A 21,993-nucleotide genomic window follows, 5' to 3' on the forward strand; every position below is an offset into this window, starting at 1 on the left:
AAAAAAAGAAAAAAGAAAAAAAAAGAAATAAAGAAGAAGAAAAAGAAATTGAGCGCTACGTCTACCATTTTCGTCTCGGTCGGTTTGCATTTTAACGAAGTCCAATCCTAATCCACGTTGCTCCACCCTGACCCGTCTCCACCCTCCTGACCTTCGTTTCGGCTTTTCCCTCCTTTCTTTCTTTTCCAATTCTCAATACGCTTAATTCTCTAAAAATGAAGATCTCAAATCTATATATGATAAATAATATATAATAACTTTGTGACGATTCGAAAAATTACGAACGTTATATATATATATATATATATCGAACGATAATTTTCTACAGACGTAAAACGCGTCTTTTTACTCGATCGATAATACAGAAATACGTCACCGCGATCGAGAAATAATTTGACGTGTGAAAATTCGTTTCGAAGAAATTTTTAGGAATCGAACGCAGGCATCGTAAACCTTTTCAGACTCGCGACTTCATTGTCGCACAACTTAAAATTCCTCTCCAACGGCGACATATCTCATTTTCTTGCTACCCGCTCCCTCCATACGAATATTTCTTAAGCGCCGGTTGTAACATGTTGCAAACGTTACAAGGATGAAAATCGCGTCCACTTGACGCATATTGAACATAAGTCAGAAGGAACACAAGGCTCGTTTTCATCCGATCGTGGACATTTGTGGCGCCTTTTTTCAACAAAAAATGTCCACAAGGATCCCCTTGTAGAGCCTTGCACGGCCTAAGTAAGTAAATACGCATTGCGCATTCCTGGATTTCATGCTGCATACATACCTTGTCCGAGGGGGCTGAGTTTCGAACAAATGATATAAGATCTGGTAGCACGCGAGGCGATATTATCCGACAGGATACGTAATAATGTCCAGACGCAAGAGTTATTGCATCCACCATTTTTTTTTCTTTCTCTCTGTCTCTCTCTCTCCAACGCGCAAAGCCCCTTGAGTTGAGAATTTGCAAATTCATTAGTTTTCTGTCTACTGATTTTTTATACGTGGAGTGAAATAAATTTTTTTAAGTAGCTTAAAAAAGTATTGGTTATTTAAAATTAATTGTAAATCTTAATTTTTTAAATTTTTGAATTTTGTAGAATTTTTAAATAAAATGAATTTTTTTGTTGAATTTAATTAATTGATAATTAAATTCTATTCAGGAAGTCGAGGATTTTAATTTTTATTTTAAATTAAATAATATTCATTTTTTTATTGTTGTATTTTTATTGTTATATAAATGGAATGACAAAAAAATACTTTACTTAACTGCTATCGTATAAATTTTTTGGATCACGTGTCAAGTAATCTCTGATGAATTTAAAATATGTAATAATAATATTCGGATTTTTATTTTGAATAACAAAGTTTCATTGTAAATTTTATAATTTGTATCAAACAAGAGAGATGCTCGTTAATCGAAGAAAATTATAAACGTTCAAGGATGCACTTGGAACGCATCGTTGCACTTGGATATCAAGGTTATAGAAAGATTGTAGCTTCGTTCCACATTCCAATAGTATTCTAATAATTCTCATTAATGAAGTTCATTAATGATAGTCGTAATGATCGTCAACAAAGTTGCATCAGTTATATATCCTGTTGTGCGCTAATAAAGATATATCCAATAATGATGAACGAACGCGTGAGCAAATACTCCATACTATTTCTGATCAGATTTATCGATAAGAAATCGAGTTGCACTTTCCTCTTTGACTTTTACGAGAGTTTGCACATCTAAAAATTGAAAAGGGGTGGGAGGGTAGGGGGGAATTTTACAACGGTACGCTCCTGGCCAATGTCTAATTTAAATCCGAACGCATGGATATATGCATATGGAAAGTTTGACCGGATATAAATTTTCTACGGTTGATAATTAGTGACAATGTATCTAAAAGTAGATCAAAATGTGTTATAATTTGATGAAAATTTACAATCAGCTGTTTGGTAAATTGATAATTTTTAACGATGGAAGCTTAATCACGGTATTTTTTAATTGGTTATAAAGATAAGACGAGGGCAGACACATGATTGTTAGTCATTTACGAGCTATCTGGACGAGAGATATCTATGCAAATTAATTTTAGTATCGTGTGCCGTTTGCTTATGTATCTTTTTTTTTTTCTTCTTTTTTCTGCATTGATAACAACGTTTTAATCATGCAATGCATTAATAATTTTTCATCATCGCGTATCTTCACGTGAGACTATGATGTTCATTACCGTATATTGACGGTCAAGTTTGATAACATCACCGACTTGGTTAAAATAAAATTCAACGCATGAAGGAAGACAAGATAAAATTTCTGCTCTTTTTTTTTCTTTTTCCTATTTTTCGAACAATATTTCGTCCAGCGAATTTTTGCGCAACTTTATCGAGGCAAAAAATTTTGAGGTTATGTTTTAGATATGAATAACTTTAAATTGTTAAAGAGACGTGAATATCCGAATTTTAAAAAGAAATAGCGTTTATATTTGTTATCTTATTGATACAATATAAATGAAATATTATTCGATAATAGAAATTGATCTGATAAGAGCAGAAAATATACAAATTAATTCGCATCGCGTCAATGAGCGATTAACGAAGCCAAAAGTGCTGTCCATTGAATGGTAGAATCGATCGCTACGTCGGTAATAAAGTGCACCTAGTGATCTCTGTAAATGCTGTTGGAAGTTACCGGCAGGGTCACTATGATTTTCATATCTTCAAGATCAATTTGCTTTAATTGTGCTTAAATAATATCTTATTTGCATCTGTCCAAAAAATATTGCAATTAAAATATTTACTACAATTTCAAAGCTAAATAATAATTTTAATTAAATAATTTCAAAGCTATTACAGTAAGAACAATCTTTTAAAGAAAATTCAAAAACTGCTACATATTTGATTATTAATTTGAAACGCTATTAAAAAAGATTATGCATACATTGAAAAGTAATATTTTATTTTATGTTTTTCTTCATATTAATCTTGTTATGTGACATCAAAATGAAAGACGTATGATTTCTTATTAAAATTATATAGAATTATGATGAAAAGTGGAAAATCTACAATTCTACTCACGATGCAATTTTATTCCCACCTTGTCGTCCGTATTCTCTTTCTCTCTTTCTCTCTTTGTTTCTCTTTGAGTCACTTCGATCTATCTTGGAATTTCATCGAGACGCATGCGCGTTGATATACCTACGAAAAAGGACGAGAGAAGAGTGGGAAAAAATCGAACGAAATACCGCCATGATAGCTTGATTCATTTTCGAGCTTAGCCGAGACTCGAACCAACGAGACGGTCGTTACCGTTAGTGGAATGGGCTTGGGTTAACCATCTTATACGCTTCTCTCTACGACCTATTTCAATGATCGCCATACAGATGCCGCTGTGATAATTGTTGCGTTCGAAGCATGTCATCAAAGTTGCGTGTGCTGAGTACGTATTACAATGGCGAGCCTTTACACTTAAATTGCGAATCAAGATTAAATATATACTATGTACTAATGAGATACAACGAACCATGAACACAGACCATTCTCGACAAACATATTATATTATATAGAGGTATGCAGAATAATGAGACTAATTTAAAACATAATGAATACGTATGCAGTTGTAAAATTGTAAACAAAGTTTAAACGTATAATCGAGCGTATAATCATGTGATATTCGAGTGCCTGAGAAACGAAGGAAAGAATAACTTAAATTTTTTATTAGAATAATCGAATGATTTTGTTAATACATATATTTACATATTATAATATATTCATTGATATTAAAAAAAATTAAAAATATTTTTTTCTATAGATAGATAGATTTTCACTGTTTATTATCGATAGAATTTATAATATACTTACTAAGATGAATTTTGCAGTACTATTTTTAAAGTACTATTCTATACTTCTCACTATTCGTGCATACATCAATGGAAATAGTAGAATACCATTTTAGGTGGTCGTAAAGCTATAAGCTTGCGGTCCAATAGCAGCCACCTGTTGGCACAAAACATTAACCCATTTACTACCTTCTCTCATAAAGGTAGATAACTACCATCCTTGAAATCTACACCATTACCTACAAGTGCAATCTATTTAACATTTCAAATGGCAAGTTCTTTTATCTATCGTCTATTCGTATCAACACCTATATCATTTTGGTATGCATTAACTTATATAATAAATACAAAAATAATAATTTTAAATTACTGTTAAAAGAGTTGATATAATTCACGTTGAAAGAATTAAAAATGATTGTCTTACTAAACTCGTATATTTCATTTCGTTTCGTTCGATCATTTCACCAGATCCTGTTACAATCTCGTTCCTCCGACAAAAATATAATAATCTCGATATCGATAGAATTAAAGAGAGAAACAAGTCGAAGGCAGGCAGAATCGGGATAAAGTCGATAAGGTACAACATAGACACCCGTGTTCACGATATCTCGAGTCATTCCTTCGATACTCACGGATTTTATTCTTTCTCTCGTGATATTACGCGTTTGCACCCGTATACCCGCGACAAAAATGGAGATGACTGGAAGGTGGTTCGCCGTAGGATAGAGGATTACGTATGTAAGAAGATAGCAGAAAAATCGAAGCAACAGAGGGCGTAGCGGGAGAAGAAGGAAAACAAAGAAAACAAGACCAAGCTGTCTTTTTATTTCTTCAAAGGGTCTACGCCTGACAAAGACGGAACGATACAGAAGTGCACGTACATATTCTTGTTCCTCCTCTATCTCCCATTGCTTGGCATCGTCTTCGTGATCCTCGACTCCGTACGTACAGATCCAATGACATCTCCACAAACGAGTCGCCACTACCACACCAATCCATGACGACTACACAACTTCGTAGCTAAAATGTATTTCTCGAATGACATCGACTCGGTGGCATCGAACTCAGTGCCATGGTAGTGGGGGGCCGATATCAGTGGGACGGTCGTTCATACGAAGAAGGGGATCATGGGATCGGCGATGCAGCGGCATGGAGGGGGACATAGGGAATGATTCGTTTCATTTTCAGACCGAGAGTGGATTTTCTGCTCTTGGCTATTCATTTATTTTTGTCTGAGACCCCGTTCCGTCCTCTTTCCAAATCTTCCTCCCACTTTCTCTCGTTTCTTTCTTCTTCGTTCCTCGGATGCCCGACCGTTTCCAGCTCCAAAGGAGTTCAAGTTACCCCTTCCACGACATCTCGTGCGCGCCTCTTCTCTTTTCTCCGCCGAGGCGTGCGCGGAGAGGCCAGGTTCGGGCAACCTAATTTATTGAACAGATGGCTCGGCAAGCGCGCAACCGACGAGAAAGAGGATAGGTAGGATTGGTCGAACCACGTAGCATATAAAATGTAGATATTCTTTGCCATCAGAGATATTGCTACATCATTGTGTATATATCCGCGAGCTCGAAGCTGCGGAGAATCGCTTTGGTGGTTCGTCGCTCGCTTTCGGCTAAATCCAATTAACGATAAGTCCTTCTCCTTCCACATTCTCATCTCTTCCACTGCATCTCTCCTCCTCTCCGTAACGACTTTAACCGAGTTCAACTTGTCGCGAGGAATATTTACGAGTTTGCTACTGTAAGACGTAATAAAAATGTAGAGAGACAAGTTTTCGTGGGTATACGCTATTGGTCAATTGATTTGGAATCTAATTCTTCATTTTGATTAGAAATTAGGTTAAAATTTTGTAACCTCGAATTCTTTCAGGAAAAGTGTCGATTTAGATGAAATTATAATTTGTGAAGGGAATTATATAGACAGATACTATTGATCAAGTGTTTGGAATTTTTAAAAATGTTGGATTAAAATTAAATCTAGCCTCGAAAGATTCTTTTAAGGAAAAATCTATCGATTTAGACGAATAAAATGTTATATATGAAGATCATGAAAGTTGAAAGCCGACAGAAAAAGTAGTTTTCGAGAACATCTCGATGTTCATAAAACACTTAACATTTAATGGGACACTTAAAGGCCAATTAAAGACCAAGGTTGAATGTTAGCAGCGACATAAAACTTGGATTATAGACTGTAACAGGTGCTGTGTACTCAACCAATATACACGCTTAGAGAAACCATCGAAATTTCAACGACCACGATAAAATCGTCGCCGCTGTTTAGCAAGTCGTTGGCGTGGAAAAATTATAGGCACGCATCTGTCGAAATCAATGTAACGAAAACACGTCGGATCTCTAGTTTCTAGTACGGAAACTTTAGAGGTTAATTTAACCTCTCAACATCTATTCTATATTATAATATATGTTACGTAATATTGTTTATATTTCATATTATCCAGATTATAATAAACAAGGATTATAATAAATGTAGAAAAATTTCTTAATTGTAATTCAATAATTTGAACATTAAGAAATTAATTTTATCGTTGCATTTATGTTCCGTTGAAATTATAAAATTAATTATCAGAGGAAATTAATTGAGATAGCATTAAACAAAGTTTATCTTCATTAATTTACTATTTAATTAATTGATATTTATATTGTTTTCTAGAAAAATATTGAACGTATCAATGATAACTATATTTATACTTTAGTAATAATATTTTATAGATAAAGATATAAGGAAAATTATATTTATATTGCAATATTTTTAAACATGGAATATAAATTTTAATATTCTTTTCAAGAATTTCATCATTCACTTTCTTTATCTGTACAAAGTATATACAAAAACGTGGTTTGAACGAAATCATTAAACGCAATTTGCAATAATAAAAATTTATAAGGAAAATTCAATAGGGAAAAACCATTTAACCGTATTATATATTTCACAATATTATATAATAAATTGAAATATCGGGATAAATATCATTATCACGATCGATTAAAGAGATGAACAAAATGATCGTGGTGTGTTTGCTCATCCACAGATCAAAGAAATAGACGGATGACCTGCCTATAAATGTGTTCGCACCTAACAATTAGCGGGTACACATCAGGGAGCACGTAATAAAGCAATGATCGTGGTTTACGAGCCACTATACCCATACTAGAAGACCTTTCCGACCGCAGACTCTTCTCTCTTTCCTTTCTCCACCTCTCTTAACGACGAACACAGTCTGTCCCGTCCATTGCACCACTTATCACGGAAGAAACACTTTGTCCTTCCGTCGTAAAAGTAATGCCTTGTAAATTACCCAAGGGTGGCTATTCCTGGTACTATTCCTGGTGGCTACCTTTCCTCTTTATTTCAAAAACTATTCGAATATTCTCCATGGAGTGTCTTATTTTTCTTTTTTTGATAAGGGACTTATTCCATACTGAACTGTTTTCGCGGGAAATTTTTAAACATTGATTAAGTACAAATGATTAAACAATGAAAATGATTTTTAAAAAAATGACAACGTATTATAGGTGTCTAAAATTTTTGACATTATTTGATTTTTAATCCAATTATTTAATTCTCTGATAATGATATTGTAATTTTTAATGATATTCTAATTTAATAATAGGTATTATATTAGAAATTATTTTTTCTTGAATTTTCTTTTTGAGATTAAAAAATTCTAACCTAAATTCAACTTTTTGATTAAATTATCAAACTTTTTGAATAGATTAATATTATTTCAATCTTTTGTACATTAGTACATATTTTGTATTCGAATTTTTATTTATTTATTAAATTAGATTTTTTTATTATAAAATTAAAATGTTTGTCTCATAATCCGAATTGAATAACACAATTATTACTTTAATCGATTTTATTCGATATTTCGATTTTATTTCAATTTCTTCCATCGTTCGAAGAGAAAAAAATTTCTTCCTCTTAAGATAAGATTCGCACGATCGTTCAAGGATAAATTTTTACGATATTTTCGTAAATTCACGAAAAGGAATTCGACATCATGCGAATTACTCCACGACTTTCTTGCTTTCCCCTGCCATCTTCGAATCGCCTTCTTGGAGAGGCCGGCATAAATATGTATGAAAGCAGCCACGATGCATTGAAGTCCGTAATTTGTAGCTTCGAGAGTACCTTGCAGAGTCCGCTATATACTCAGTTATAAAAATTTTTACTATATACTTGCTCGAACGAAATAAATAACAATTCTCATCGATGAATATACAATGATCAGATCATTTTAAAATATATTGTTCTTAAATTAGGAATTGATCATAAATTTCGATCATATATCGAACATTATCACGCAATTTTGAATTGCATAAATCAGAAATACCGATTAATATTTCTTAACTGGAAATTTCAAGAAACTTTTAAATCACTTTATACGTAACATATCCAGAATTATTTTCATAACAATAACGCCAATTCCGCTAACTAAATAACTCGAACCAACCAGAAGAAGAAAAAAAAAAGTGATCCATCCAACGTCCAATTGTAAAATTTCCAATTTAACCTATCCCCACAACTCTGCCCTGCCCCCCCCCCTCCGCCCCCCGTTTCCACCGATGTCAGCGACACACGTAACGTACCAATGCAAGATAGAGGAGCGTATCGCGAAATATATCCCAGGTATACCACATCTCCCCCTCTCCACGAGTACACGAGTGTACGTGCCCCCACACACAAACACACACACACACACGCTCGCACGCCACGATTTTTCTCGTCCACGTGCAAGCGAGCGCGCGACCAGCTGCTGGAATAGAAACAGCGCTCCGGCCAGACCACGTAGAACGGTGTATATATCGGCGCCAGCAGGGGTTCCGTGGCGCCATTTTATCCAAACGTGATCCCGGCCAAACACGAAAATTCGTACGTGGCCGCAGCCACATATATGTCGTTCGATATTTTCTCGAACGGACGAAATGGCCATGGTGGGTGGATGGCCAGGTAGGAAATATGACGAGCAAACTCGTGTCTGGCATATGTGTAATGACAATGTCGTTTTTTTTTCTTTTTTCTTTTTTTTTCTTCGATTTGAAATTGCAATATATCGATTATATACGTATACAGGGTGTTGATATTGTAAGGAGTGAAGATATTAATTTGAATGAAATATATATATATATATATTTTATTATTTTTTGCTGCTATTTAGATTATTCCACGTTATATAACAAATATCTGAAAATATTGTAATATTAAGGAGGAAATATATATTTTAATATATATTGTTGATGAAATAATAGCCTTGCAATTTCTGGTGAAAAACGTAAATCCCTACAAGTTTTTGGATATAATAGGAAAGATGTAATATCAGAATATTATTAATCAAATCAATTAACTAATAATATATAATAATAATAGTTATAATTTTTCAGGTCTTCTGAAAACTCGAAATAAATAATGAAGAAAATTGTTACTGTTTATGTGTAAGGTACAAGAATAATATTTTGGTCCAAGTAAGAGAGAGATAATACTTATTTACCATTGGAGAGGGGAATCGAGATTCGAAGGAACCGGCTTTGATAAACATCGGATGTATATTCGAGAGAAAATGTCTCTGCTCATTTTCGAGACGTTTCCGTGATTCTATATTTCGTGTGAGAAAAAAAAAAGAAAAAGAATACAGTGTAGATCAAATTAAATTTAATTGGAGGATTTTTCTGGGAGGTCCAATCCTCTAGACGTGATGAGACAAAATTGTCGATTAAATTTCCGTCTCTTTTTAAATTAAATTCTTAAAAAAAAAAAATTTCTTAAGTTATGAATTTTAAAAAAAATATTTCTTCGATTATCAATTTGTATCAATTTTCAATTTTGGATGGATATAATAATAGTAGCTTTTTATTTTTATTCAATCGTTATTTTTTAAAAGAAATTTCAAATTTTCATACGTTTTCTCACAGCGGTTGTAGACAATAACAAATTTGTACACAGAGTAAATAGGATAATAATTACCATTATAATTTATAAATCTTCGTTTATCATTAAATCTTGCGATTGATTCGAACAATTTTGTAATTTTCTTTAGAATTATCCCTTCATTCACTTCAAATATAGAAGTATAGAATTCTGTATATTTTCTCTATAAAATAGAGACATCAATATAAATATGTAAAAAAAAAAAGTCACAGAAAACGATATACCTTTGCCAATTATCAGAGGAATACACGTATCCGTGTATAGGAATCGTGAAATTTTATTTTTCCATCCCGCGTCAATAGTGTGAGCGTGGAAAAGGAGAGAGAGAGAGAGAGAGAGGAGAGAGAGAGAGAGAGAGAGAGAGAGAGAGAGAGAGAGAGAGAGAGAGAGAGNAAGTGGTGGGCTGGAGCGCAAATTTGAAACTTTACGCGCTGAGAGAAAAGGGGGGGGAGGAGAAAAAGAAAAAAAAAATAGTATTTCACACGCGCAGCTTGTATCCGGGCGAAATTGGCCCGTAAACAAGGTTGCTCGTCAAACTCGTGATGCGGATACGGCGAGAATGGCCAAAAGTCATATCCTTCGTTCGTTCCGTGTAATCCCTGCCTTCCATTGCTGGAAATATTCAAAACGGATTCCCCTGAAATTTTCTGAAATTTTTAAAAGATATTTCTTTTAAAGAATTCCGTAGTTAATAATTTAAAATATTAAATTTAAATTTTGTTCGTTTAAAAATTTACAATTCACATGTTACAAGACATTACCAATTTGAAAATTCGAAATTTCGTGTAATTGAAACGTCAGAAAAAATCTTTGGTATTTTTTAGTGTAAAAGTATATGGAGAAACGAAATTTTATTTCTACAAAAAAAGAAAAAAAGAAAATTCAGAAAAAACAAATTTGAGAATCGATTTAAATCCAGAGAAAAATTTTTTGCCGAATGTGAACGAATAATCGTCCAATATATAACTCGATGGAAGGAAAGATTCAAGTGCCGTCGGCCAAGCGCTTGAGACATTCGAGACGGTAGCAAAATACGATTTTCATTGTTGCTTACGTCGTGTACTAACTGAAAACGGAAAGGAAAATTTGTAAACCTCTAAAACCAGTATATGCGTTGTCTTTTACGTTGTCTTCTTATTCTTGTAGGAAGTGGAAGAAAATTTGTTCCCTTCTCCAAAAGCCCATAACCGTTTGAACGTTTCCAACGCGTGTTTTCAAGCGGACAGGTCGTGGATACCCGTATAGATGTCGCACGGGTCGAGGTAAAGGGGAGTCAAAGGGTAAAATGGAAAAAAAAAAAAGAAAAAAAAGAAGAAGAAAATGGCACGTTTATGGCCGACGGGAAGTTGGAACGCGCGACTCGACTAATTCGCCGCGAAATTCCTATTCCGCGGATTTCCTGCTGCATCGAAACGCTTTATGCCACGAAGTTTATGCCACCCTCTCGGCCGTATTTAGACCCGAGGGCAATTCGAAAAGGGGAGGGGGAAAGCCTCGTTTCCTTTCGAACGAGAATTGAAATTATCCGGATTATACAATTTTGTTACAATTCTTCAATATATTTTATCTCGAGTTACAGTAAATTTTTTGTACCAAGTTATCATTAAATCTATCGTGAGTAAATTGAAATTATTACCAAATACTTTTTTTAGAATCGACTTTAAATTATTATTCATCGCTTATTAAAATAATAATAATAATAATAATAATAATAATAATAATAAAGATAAGAAAAAGAAGAAGGAATCTTCGAAACTTAAAAACTTTAAAAATTTCAAATGGAACATTTAACGATTTTTCGATGAAGTAAATATTTTTATTAGATACCAACTGTTGGTAAAGTTTCGAGAATAAGCTCGAAATTTTAAAGAAAGACGCGAATCTTGAAAAAGATATACCAAATACACCGAATACAAATATATATATATATATATCGTAGAAAACGAGAATAATACGAGCTTTCGTCGATTTCTTCATCTTCATTTCGCTGACCTGATCACTTCACTTCCTCTCTCTCTCTCTCTCTTTCTCCCATAAATATACATTACCATGATCCGCGACCTGGCATTTCCCAGAGGAATATCTGGTCCAATTCCATAATCTGGGGACAAAGATGAAGAGTGGAGTGGTCGGGGAGGGGGGAGGGGATGGCGGCGGAGAGAAAGGTGGACGGTTGTCCATTTTCCTGGCGGTCGCAGGAAAAAGGGCGGGGACAGGAGCGAGGGGAGGGGGAGGGAAAAGGAAACGGCCATCGCGCATTCCAATCTCCACAAAGTATGAGATCCGAAAGATCTTCTTTCGAGGCGGACGTGACCTATGCGGCAACGCAATTTTGCCAGCTTCGTCTCTTGCCATTTTCCTCGTTTCCTCCCCGTAGCCCTGCGACGCATTGCTTCCTCGCGAGCGTACATTTATATATATATATATATATATAAAAGGAAAAATGATTTTGAAATTATAAATTGGAAGAAACGAAATTTGATTTAATTCGTACGATCGAAAAAAGGAGATGTAGGAAATATGTAAATATGTAAAATATGTGAAAATTATTTTTAGAATTTTTAGAATTTTGTTATTTTTATTTTTCTGTTCAAAGACGATTAAACTTTAGTTTCTTAGAAAATAATATAAAACGGAACGAATGTATTATTCATTAGAATTATTGAAATTTAATTAAGTTTAAGTTAGAGAAGTCACGGCTGTTCAAGATCGGTCATGGAAGAAAATGTGTGCAAGAATTATATATATATATAAACGGAAAATGTAAATAATAATCGCCACGTTTTCTTATCATAGAGTTCAGAGGATCTCAATAATCGTAAATGTCAATGATTTTAATGAAACGTGGCCTGCCCTGTCGAACCTTGCGTTTAATTGAATTCCGCCCCGATAAGAAGCACAATTTTTCTCCCCCCTCCCCATCTCGAAACGCGGGAAATCAATCAATCACGTTGATCGAGCTGTCATGCCGATGATAAAGCCAGAAGAATATCGCCGGATCCGTAATAACGTGAAATATTATTATTCCAATTTTAGATATCGAATGTATTCATTCTTCTCTCTCTCTCTCTCGTGTTTCCCTCGAACAATATTTCTCGAGCGAGCAATATTTTATCTTCGAAAAGAGAAGGAGAAGAGGAGAATTTTATTTAAACGTTAGGAGAGAAAATTCTTTTTTTTTTCGAGAGTTGAAGATAGATAAAAATTTTTCCGCCCTTAATTACACTTTGCTTTGCGTTGTATTGTTAAAATTTTATCGTTGGAAATTATCTCTGTTCGATATCTGAAATAATCGTGCGTGACGCGGCAACGTTGTGCAACAGTTCGTTCGAAGGGAAGGGAAGGGGAAACTGAGAGGAAAAAAATAACTTTTGTGTTATTACCATAAGGGGGGAGGGGGGATATAAAAAAATCTCGATAATAAAGCTCAAGAGTGTTACTCTTTGTTACAGTCGTTGCACGAAATGTGCAGCAAGTTTGAAAAATAAATAAGAAAAATGCATAGGAGAAAGAATTTCCCACCTTTCAACTTTTTCAAATTGATTCCATTAAATTTTATCCATTGTTCATCTCTTACTATATTTAACAGAGATATTTATTAAAAATCATTTTAACGAGATTTCCTTCGCGACACTTTTATTCGTCCCCTTCTGCGGCATCTAAAAAACCCTTTTCCGAATTCGTGAATTCTGCTTGACTTGACCACTGGAACAACTCGGAATGATTTACGGCAGCAAAAATATTTTTTCCCCTTTCGGTTGACCAAAAAAAATCGCTACCCGAGAGCCAGCTAATATAAAAGGAGGGAAGAAACCAGAAAAAATCACGGTTCAACCCTTTCCCATGTACCTGAGATTCTTCTTTTTTTTCTTTTAACAGACTTCGATCGAGGATGAAAATCATTCTTCCAAATGACACCTGACCAAGCAACGTCAATTCGGGGAGAAATTGATCCCGTTAGGTCGCCGACCCTTTCTTCTCTCTTTCTTTCTTTTTTTTTCCCTTCCTCCGATTTCTTCTTCTTCTTCTTCTTCTTCTTTGTATCTGTATCCATCCACCACTTTCAGGAAAGAAGAATTTTCCGCGAAAGTTTTCGGCGAAACTTTTAGCTTGCCGAAAAAGAAGTTAGTTTTACGCGAGCGGTGCGCGAGTTGCCAAGTTTTTAAACGTTATCTCTTTGTTAAGAATCGGGGTTTACGAGTGCGCGCGCAAGTGTCCGCCATTATTGTTATTATTTTGAGGAAACTCTTTCAATTCGTATAAGACGGATATATCTTTTCGAAATTGCGAAAAAGTGATTGATATTGGGTAATATCAGAAATTTGTAAGGGAGAAATTCAAAGTTTTTAGTGTGAATTTAATAATTTTTAAAAATTGGATATCCTCGTTTTTATATCCATTTCTTTCGAGAACGTAGTGATTCACTTTTAATTTCGCGTAACTAGTTTTTATTTGGAAACGATAACAGATTTGTAATGTGGCACAAAATTCCCTGAAGAGAAACTGTGAAGAATAATTTTTATTTTTAATCGTGAATTTAGAAGAAAAAAGAAAAAAGAATTCGAAGGAGTTGAAGAGGTAAATGGTAACAATTTTTTAAATAAATTGCGTTTTGGATTATGTTGGTTATGTTGGATTTATTTATTTTCCGCGAATAGATCGTAGAAAGGTAATAATATTCGATCCTACGTGATTCAATGGCGGATAGGTTGGTGATCTTTGCAGGAAAGCCCGTGTCCGAGCATTTCGTGGCTTTATCATTTTATCCTATTTCATTCCGTTTTATACATTTCTTTTCTTGATCCCTTGAGTAATACGTTTTCTCGAAATACGAGTAGGTATATTGCAATTCGTGTAATTTGGATAGATTTTAAGGTAAAACTGTAAATTAAATTTCACAATTACGAATTTCTGGTAAGAAAGTTATTTTAAATCAAATTTTACCATTGCAACAAAGTGTGGTATTATGAGAAGAAGAATAGAGTATCTATTTAAAGTTATATCTAAATTTTTGAAATATTTTATTATTATTACTGTCTAAATTTTTCGATTTATATTCACAATTGCACGCGATTTCAATCTATCCGCCAAATTTCCACGATTGAAATTATCTTCGAGGCTTAAAAGTTACAATTCAAGCAGAGTGTTCAAACCGCGCAAGAATAAAGGCTAATTTGAGGTGAGAGGGAAAGAGAGGGTGATAGGTCTCTGATAGGTCTCTCTTTCCCTCTTATCTCAAATTAGTCTTAATTCACTCTTTTGGCCAAGCTCTCTCGTGCAGAGAAGCACGACGATTCCACGTAATTAAATTATTCGCGGTGGCGCGCGTTAAATTATCCAGCGGGGGGATTTCATCCTACCTGCGATCCTGAGAATAAATGTATTTCTTTGCAATTAAGGGTAAAATTACGTTTATCCAGCCTCATTAGGGATTCTTGGCCGGGCCTCGTCACAAAAAGGAAATGCACAATGTTCTTTAAATTGGCTCTCTGTGATAATCTCGAAGGATTTAAGAAAAATAATCTTTTTAAATTTCGAACGCGAGATTTCATTCTTAAAAAAAATAATCCTTCCAAGATGTGAAAATATTTAAATTAAAAGATGCGATCGAAAGATATTAAAAGAAAAAATTTTCTAGCGTCTATAATTTTTGGAAAATATTCTCGCAGGTAGATCGATGGATTCTCTCTTTAATCGAGGCTTTTCTTCGTATACGTGCCATCTCTGATTAAATTAAATATAATCGCCATGTTGGATTTATAAATTTTGCATGCGCAATATTGCTGCGCGAGTTTGCTGCGCGCGCATCCGATTGATTATACCAATTCAGTTTCGTGCAATTGTGCAAATCTGCACGCGTGAAATATTATTTCGTATTATATATAATAGTGTAGAAACGGTGTTTTTTTGGTTATGAGATAAAGAGATGTATGATATTTACAAATAAGATAATTTTTCTTACATCTATATATAAATAACTATTTAGATATATCCAATTGGAAACAATAGATGAAGTAAAGTATCATAACCTCAATTTCTAATATGTAATTTATTTATTTTATCTTTTAATTTTTTATGTGTTTTATGTTTTATTTATCTTGATTCTGATTCGTTCGATGTTTCTTCGATGAAAAATACATTCATTTCCCTGTATTAAAATTATAAATAAAGATTCTTGAAATTTAAATTTTAAATCACTTTTTATTAGATATATATTAGAACAATAGAGATTTAGAATGTTATGTTTTTATAATTGATGAAAAAGTGCAGATATTTTTTTATGTTTATATTATTTTAATTCTGATCATTTATATACAAAATATTTAGATACATATCAAAATTTTCTTGATAGAATATGTATAATGTGTTTTATTACTCTTAAAAAAGTTCAAATGCTTGAAAAGAGCAAGTAACACAATTATTCTTGATGAATATGACACGAATAACGTGCTTGTTCTCACGTGTAGAAAATTCGGTGCTGATGAAAATGTTGAAAAGTTATGCGAAATTCGACAAATGGCTCGTTACTTTGATGAAGTGGAGGGAAAAAATGAAAGAAAAAATGTGTTACACCCGCTCTTGAAGGAATTATAAAAGCTACGCTCTTGTATAATCTCTTCAAACTTTATTTTGACCTTTGCTTCTATCAGATTTATCAAAAAAGTTTGTTCTTTTTATGATAAGATCTCTTCTTTCTTCATTTTTTCTTTTTTCGTTTGAATTATTGTTGTATTCTTGTACAGAATTTATTTTTCTCCAAGTAAATTTTTTATTATTCACATTATAATAATCAATAATTTTTTTCTTTTCTCAATGCAAATTTAGGTTATATTGTGGCAGTTTTTTTTATAAGGAAATTTTATTTAATAATTCCTTTTTTTTATTAGAAACATGTAACAAAATTTTATCTCTGAATATTAAGTTATTTATAATATACTTATGAATTTTAATTTTCTCATTTATAGGTTTTTTAATTTCTTAATTATAATGCGAAAATCTTATTTCTTCTTTAATATATTTTAGCAATTAATTAACATTAACATTAACATTAATAATTAACGTTTGACAGGAAGTTTTCCAGTGTATGCGCATAGCTTTGTGAATATCCTCTTTCGCATTTATTTTCATTATCGAGGTAAAAAATTTTAATGGAATTCCGGTGCAACAATTTTTTTTGCGAGTCTGTGATAACATCGCATCCGTGAATTGCGTGTAGGTTGATGGCTGCATGCAAATCCCGGGAATTTTTTTCCATTATTCTGCGAAAAGAGCAAAACATATATATATATATATATAATATACATATACATAGTATACACGAATAGAGTGTAATAACAAATGAAAATAATCTTGATTTAGTCTGTTTCATTTTTTGAGCAAATTTATATTATGAATATTTAATGCCGATGATCCACGTGTATTCTGCGAAATTGATAATCTGATAATTATAACGATTAATTAAAAGGAGGAAAGGTTAAAATCGGTTATCGTACGAATCATGCAAATATATTGCAAATCTTGATAATTATTTTAACAACGATTTATCTTAAATGAAAAATCTAAATGATAATCTGCATGCACATTTCAAAGAATCGACTATAATTTTATTGTATTTTATATTTTAATATTTCCAAAGAGATATTAAGTACGACTATTTAATAATTGCAATGTCCTATAAAATATATATATATTTATATCCATTATTTTATTAAAATTAATCATAAAGTTTCTGAAACTCAAACAATATTTGTAAAAAAATTACATAAAAAAATTAATTTACAATCATCTTCTATTCACTTGTCACATTTATCCTAATAATTTATCCGAGATATATTATTACATTGTTAAAATTAATCACGAAGCTTTCAAAACTCGATATTTATAAAAAAAACTCTAATAAAAAAAATAATAATAAAAAATTATAATAAAACTTTTTTTATAAACTCAATATTTATAAAAAAAAAAAAAAAAAATAGACGAATAGGTAGAGAACGAAAAAGGGGACAAAAAAAATAGAAGCAACAGTTCAAAACATGGCGGCACACGATGCATTCGAACTATGGCTGGCTAGCATTTCCTTCACCCAACCCTGCACACAGCTCATCAATATTCCCCTACCTAACCTAACATTTGGTTCGTTTGGCCCGAATAACCGGCTTACCTTAGGGAGGGGCGGGAAGTTGAGAGGCAATTGGCCTGTCCGGGCGATGCATTTTACCTATGATCATTTCTCGGTCGAAGGAACGAGGATCTTGGGTCTCGTGGTTCGACCTGTAAACACTGGAAACCCATTTCCGTCTACGTTGGACCTGGCGAAAAACTGGAATGCGTGTCTCGTAAAGTGAGCGCGAGGAAGTGTTGCATCTATCAACCAATTTCCACGATATCGTATGTACCAGAAACTCGAAACACCTATGGGCAAAAGGTGTACACTTTCAAACGAGTTTTTATGAAGGTGGCTCGGTTACGTGATTCTGTCAGCGATGAGAAAATTTGAAGCAACTGTAAAAGTTGGAATTAACCAGCAGTAGGGATATGAGAGAATATTTTTAATAAGTCGAAGTTTATCCTTGTTTCATCGTAGATGCTACATTACGGATGAATTTAACGCCAGGTTTCGCGTGGATGTCGGAGGATCTTGTTTTCATATTATTAAAATCCCAGAGGGTTGAAACTTCAGTTCACTTTGTATACAGAGTGTCCCAAAAATGTTAGGATATGTTAATTGAAATAAAATGATTTCGTTGTGCAAATATCACTGGTGAATCACGAAGACTAGTCAAACTATAACGATAATTGGATATGTATCGTTAGTCGAACACGACAAACAATACATGTCGAAAAAATCTATTGAATATAATAAATATTCTTTCAAATTTCTTTTTATAAAAAAGAAAATTATTCAGAAAAAATAAATAAACTAATTAATTATAATTTCTATAAAATAAATTCGATTAAACGAGTAATAACAAATTGTGGTATAAAAAGATGAATGTAAAACTTTTCTAATAAATTATTACATATTTGGAAGAGAAAGAAAGAGAAGCGTAATAAAAAAAAAAGTGAAAAAGAATTGATAAATAAGGGTATGAAGTGAAATTGATAAACGAGCGAGTAAAGAGGAATTGATAAAGGAAGAGAAGAAGAAGAATGAAAGAGTGAAATAAAGGAGAAGAGGATAATAAAGAAAAAGAATTTTATACGAATAATTCATTAGTTTATTCATTCTTAAATTTTTTCATTTAATTCTTAAATAAAATTCGATATAATTTTTTTTGATAACAAAATATTTATTATTCAACAGACTTTTTTCGACAACTATTGCTTGGACTTCGTGTTCGGCCGACGGCACATATTTCATCACTAACATCATGGCTTGAGTGATTTAGAACTCGTATTAACTAGTAATTTTTGTAATAAATATATTAATTTTATTAATATCACATTAACAAAGCTGTTTCGAAAGATTTTTCAAAAGAAAATGTTGCTTGAAATTATCTCAGGAATCTCCAATTTCCTACATTTTTGGAACATTCTATATTAAAAATTTACAATACACTATAAACTAATAGTTTGGAATTATTTAAATATCACATGAAAAGTTCAAGAATTTGAGAAAAAGTTAGATTAGAATTAAATGATGTCAGAAAATTAAGTGAAATTACTCGATCTTTATAGAATGTACAATTTATACAATAGCTTAAAAGTTATAGAAAGTTTATTTTTCTATATTTGGTTCAAAAATTAAAAAACGCGAAAGAAAATCACATAATTTAATAAAATGCACTCAGAATGATAAAACACTTGTATTACATCAAATTTCACGGAAGGATTATTTATATTATCTGAGCGAAGACATCCTTTCTTCTGAGGATTAGGATCTTTTTATCCGCATTTAAATATGCACTTTCCTCAGTCCATCTTTGCGGTACATTTACTATGTATTTTACATTCGTCGGATTCGCGTACATTTCTAGCTATGTTTTCTGGCGTGCACGGAAATTTCCTGTTTAGATATTGAGCCCGTGGCGGTTACACAGGGCTGATTCCACCGTGCTGCTCTATCGTTGCTTGCTTCCCCTGGCAGGAACTTCTTTTCGAGTAGTAAAGCGGCTTGTGCACTTTCGCGGGATACATAAAGCGAAACGGCGAGAGGAGGTAAAAGAATTGTCGATATATATGTTACTATGTTCAAGTACGTCTGCGCGGTTAAATACGTCGAATGGTCGAGCTTTATATCGAAGCGATATACTACTCTCGTGCCATTGGTGGCTAGCCTTCTTCGGGAATATATCGAACGAATCGAAACGAAATAGCCGAATGAAAATAAATTCGGCCCGATATCGAGTTACTTTGCGAACCACTTGAAGAGTGGTGCTCTTCAATTAATCCTTTTTCGAACGAATTCAAGCGAAACATCTATATTTCATAATTGCGGTGAAATGAAACAGCTGGATGTCATTATCGACTGATTGCTCCGATCTCTTGAATATTTTTACAGACATTATCTTTATTTTCCTCCTAAAAGAAAAAATATTTATATATATATAAATCATAAGTATATTCCATAATTGAATATATTAAAATTATATAAATGATTAAAAAGTGTTGGTATTATACACTAAAATTCATTTATGATATTTATTGTGGTATTAGTTATTGTGATAATTAGTTATTAATAATATAGTTAGAAATATTTTTAAATTTTATTAAATTTGCATTTATATTTCAAATCGAACTTGATTCGAAAATAATCGATCGAAGCTGTTTTCGTTTGTTTCATTAGTCGCGTTCGAAGTTTAATGACGCGAGATTAACCTAACCTTTTAATACATAACATATTATCGTTCCTTTTACAAGTTTATTCTCTTAAACCGACTACCCTTATCTACCTTTTACAACTCGATAAGTAAAAAAAAAAAATTAATTTGCGCTTTAAATGAACTTATAATAGCATTATTTGTTTTATTTTACACGAGGATACGAATTGCACGAAAAAATGATCGACTTGTGGTCTTTTTCTACAGTCGGTTTAATGAGCTGACATGCTGTCTTCTTATTGCTCGTTTCTCAGTTTTCTTAATGTTTCGTTTTCTGGCATAGACTTGCGTATTTCTTTTTATCATGAACCAAACTGTACCTTGACTGTCGCTTAATACATATTTTATCCAAGTTGTGAATGTTAAATTGCATAGTTCGTTGCTAAAGACTTGCGTTTTGCGTTTTTTACCACAAACTTTCGGCTTATGGGGATTATTCCGCCCAGTTTCCAAGTTGCAGTGCCTAGTAAAATGTACGATAACAGATAGATAATATTATTCATTATATGCTCGAGCTTTTCTCCAGTGAATATATTATCAGAGGTTATTCCAGTGAACCCAGTGAGGCGAGTAATTTCACATACTAAGAATACGTCATAAATTTCTTTAAATACTCGAACTCTCAATCTTTCTTCGTCTTTGGCTAACTGTCATTTTCAACGTTCGCATCAGCAAAGATAAAATAAATATCGAATTTCATATTCTTACAGCTAGATATACTTGTGAGTTTATAAAAAATAAATACAATTTAAAAATACATTCCGAATTACTTGTTAAAAGAACATGCAATGCTTTTAAATTAAACTATGTAGATTATAATATCAAAAAAATAAGATTTATAGATATAATAGATATAATATCTTCTTTCATTTCTATAGAATAACAATTACTATATTTATACTATCTCATTTATTTTTTAATTAGGAATCGCTAATTATAATACAGTCGTAAGAAAAATAAAAGATGAATTATAGTTTCCGATATTACATCTTATTTTTACATATACAAACATCATTGAAATATTAAATAAGTTTAAATCTCATGCAATTTTATATCATTCGAAATTTCTTACCCGTTAGCTCCTTTCCGCAAAAAATGAAATATTCTTTCATTATTATTATATTATATACAATTATTTCACAGGAAGTTTTTCTCTATTATTGTCGTCCAGAAACCTTGTTGGCCAACGAATCAGAATATCAAGGTTAACGAAAAAAGGCACATCACTCTTGTTCACAGTCGGCACGCGTATTAAATATTCATGGTGTATATAATGGTATATATACTCAATAGAATTGAGTAGGTGTAACACTATTTAGTAACAATTGACAGGCAGATGGTCAGAGTAGGGATAGAAAAAGTGGCAAAGTCGCCATATTGAATCAGAGTAATGAACAAGC

General features: G+C 32.7%; 2 long non-coding RNA genes across 3 annotated transcripts in view; one reads left to right on the plus strand and one right to left on the minus strand.

Annotated features, from left to right (window-relative positions):
• The window catches only part of LOC122711758, a 64,470-nt gene that overhangs the window by 38,074 nt on the left and 4,403 nt on the right, over window positions 1–21,993 (plus strand). The window lies entirely within an intron of this gene.
• LOC122711760 lies at window positions 19,007–21,944 on the minus strand. The gene is made up of 3 exons (XR_006346185.1): window positions 21,666–21,944; window positions 20,914–21,176; window positions 19,007–20,294 (listed from the first exon to the last, which is right to left on the minus strand). It is a non-coding gene; the product is annotated as an uncharacterized LOC122711760 (long non-coding RNA).

The sequence above is a fragment of the Apis laboriosa genome, unplaced genomic scaffold (assembly GCF_014066325.1).
Source record: "Apis laboriosa isolate Shangri-la unplaced genomic scaffold, ASM1406632v1 scaffold17_cov146, whole genome shotgun sequence".
Taxonomy (NCBI): Eukaryota; Metazoa; Arthropoda; class Insecta; order Hymenoptera; family Apidae; genus Apis; species Apis laboriosa.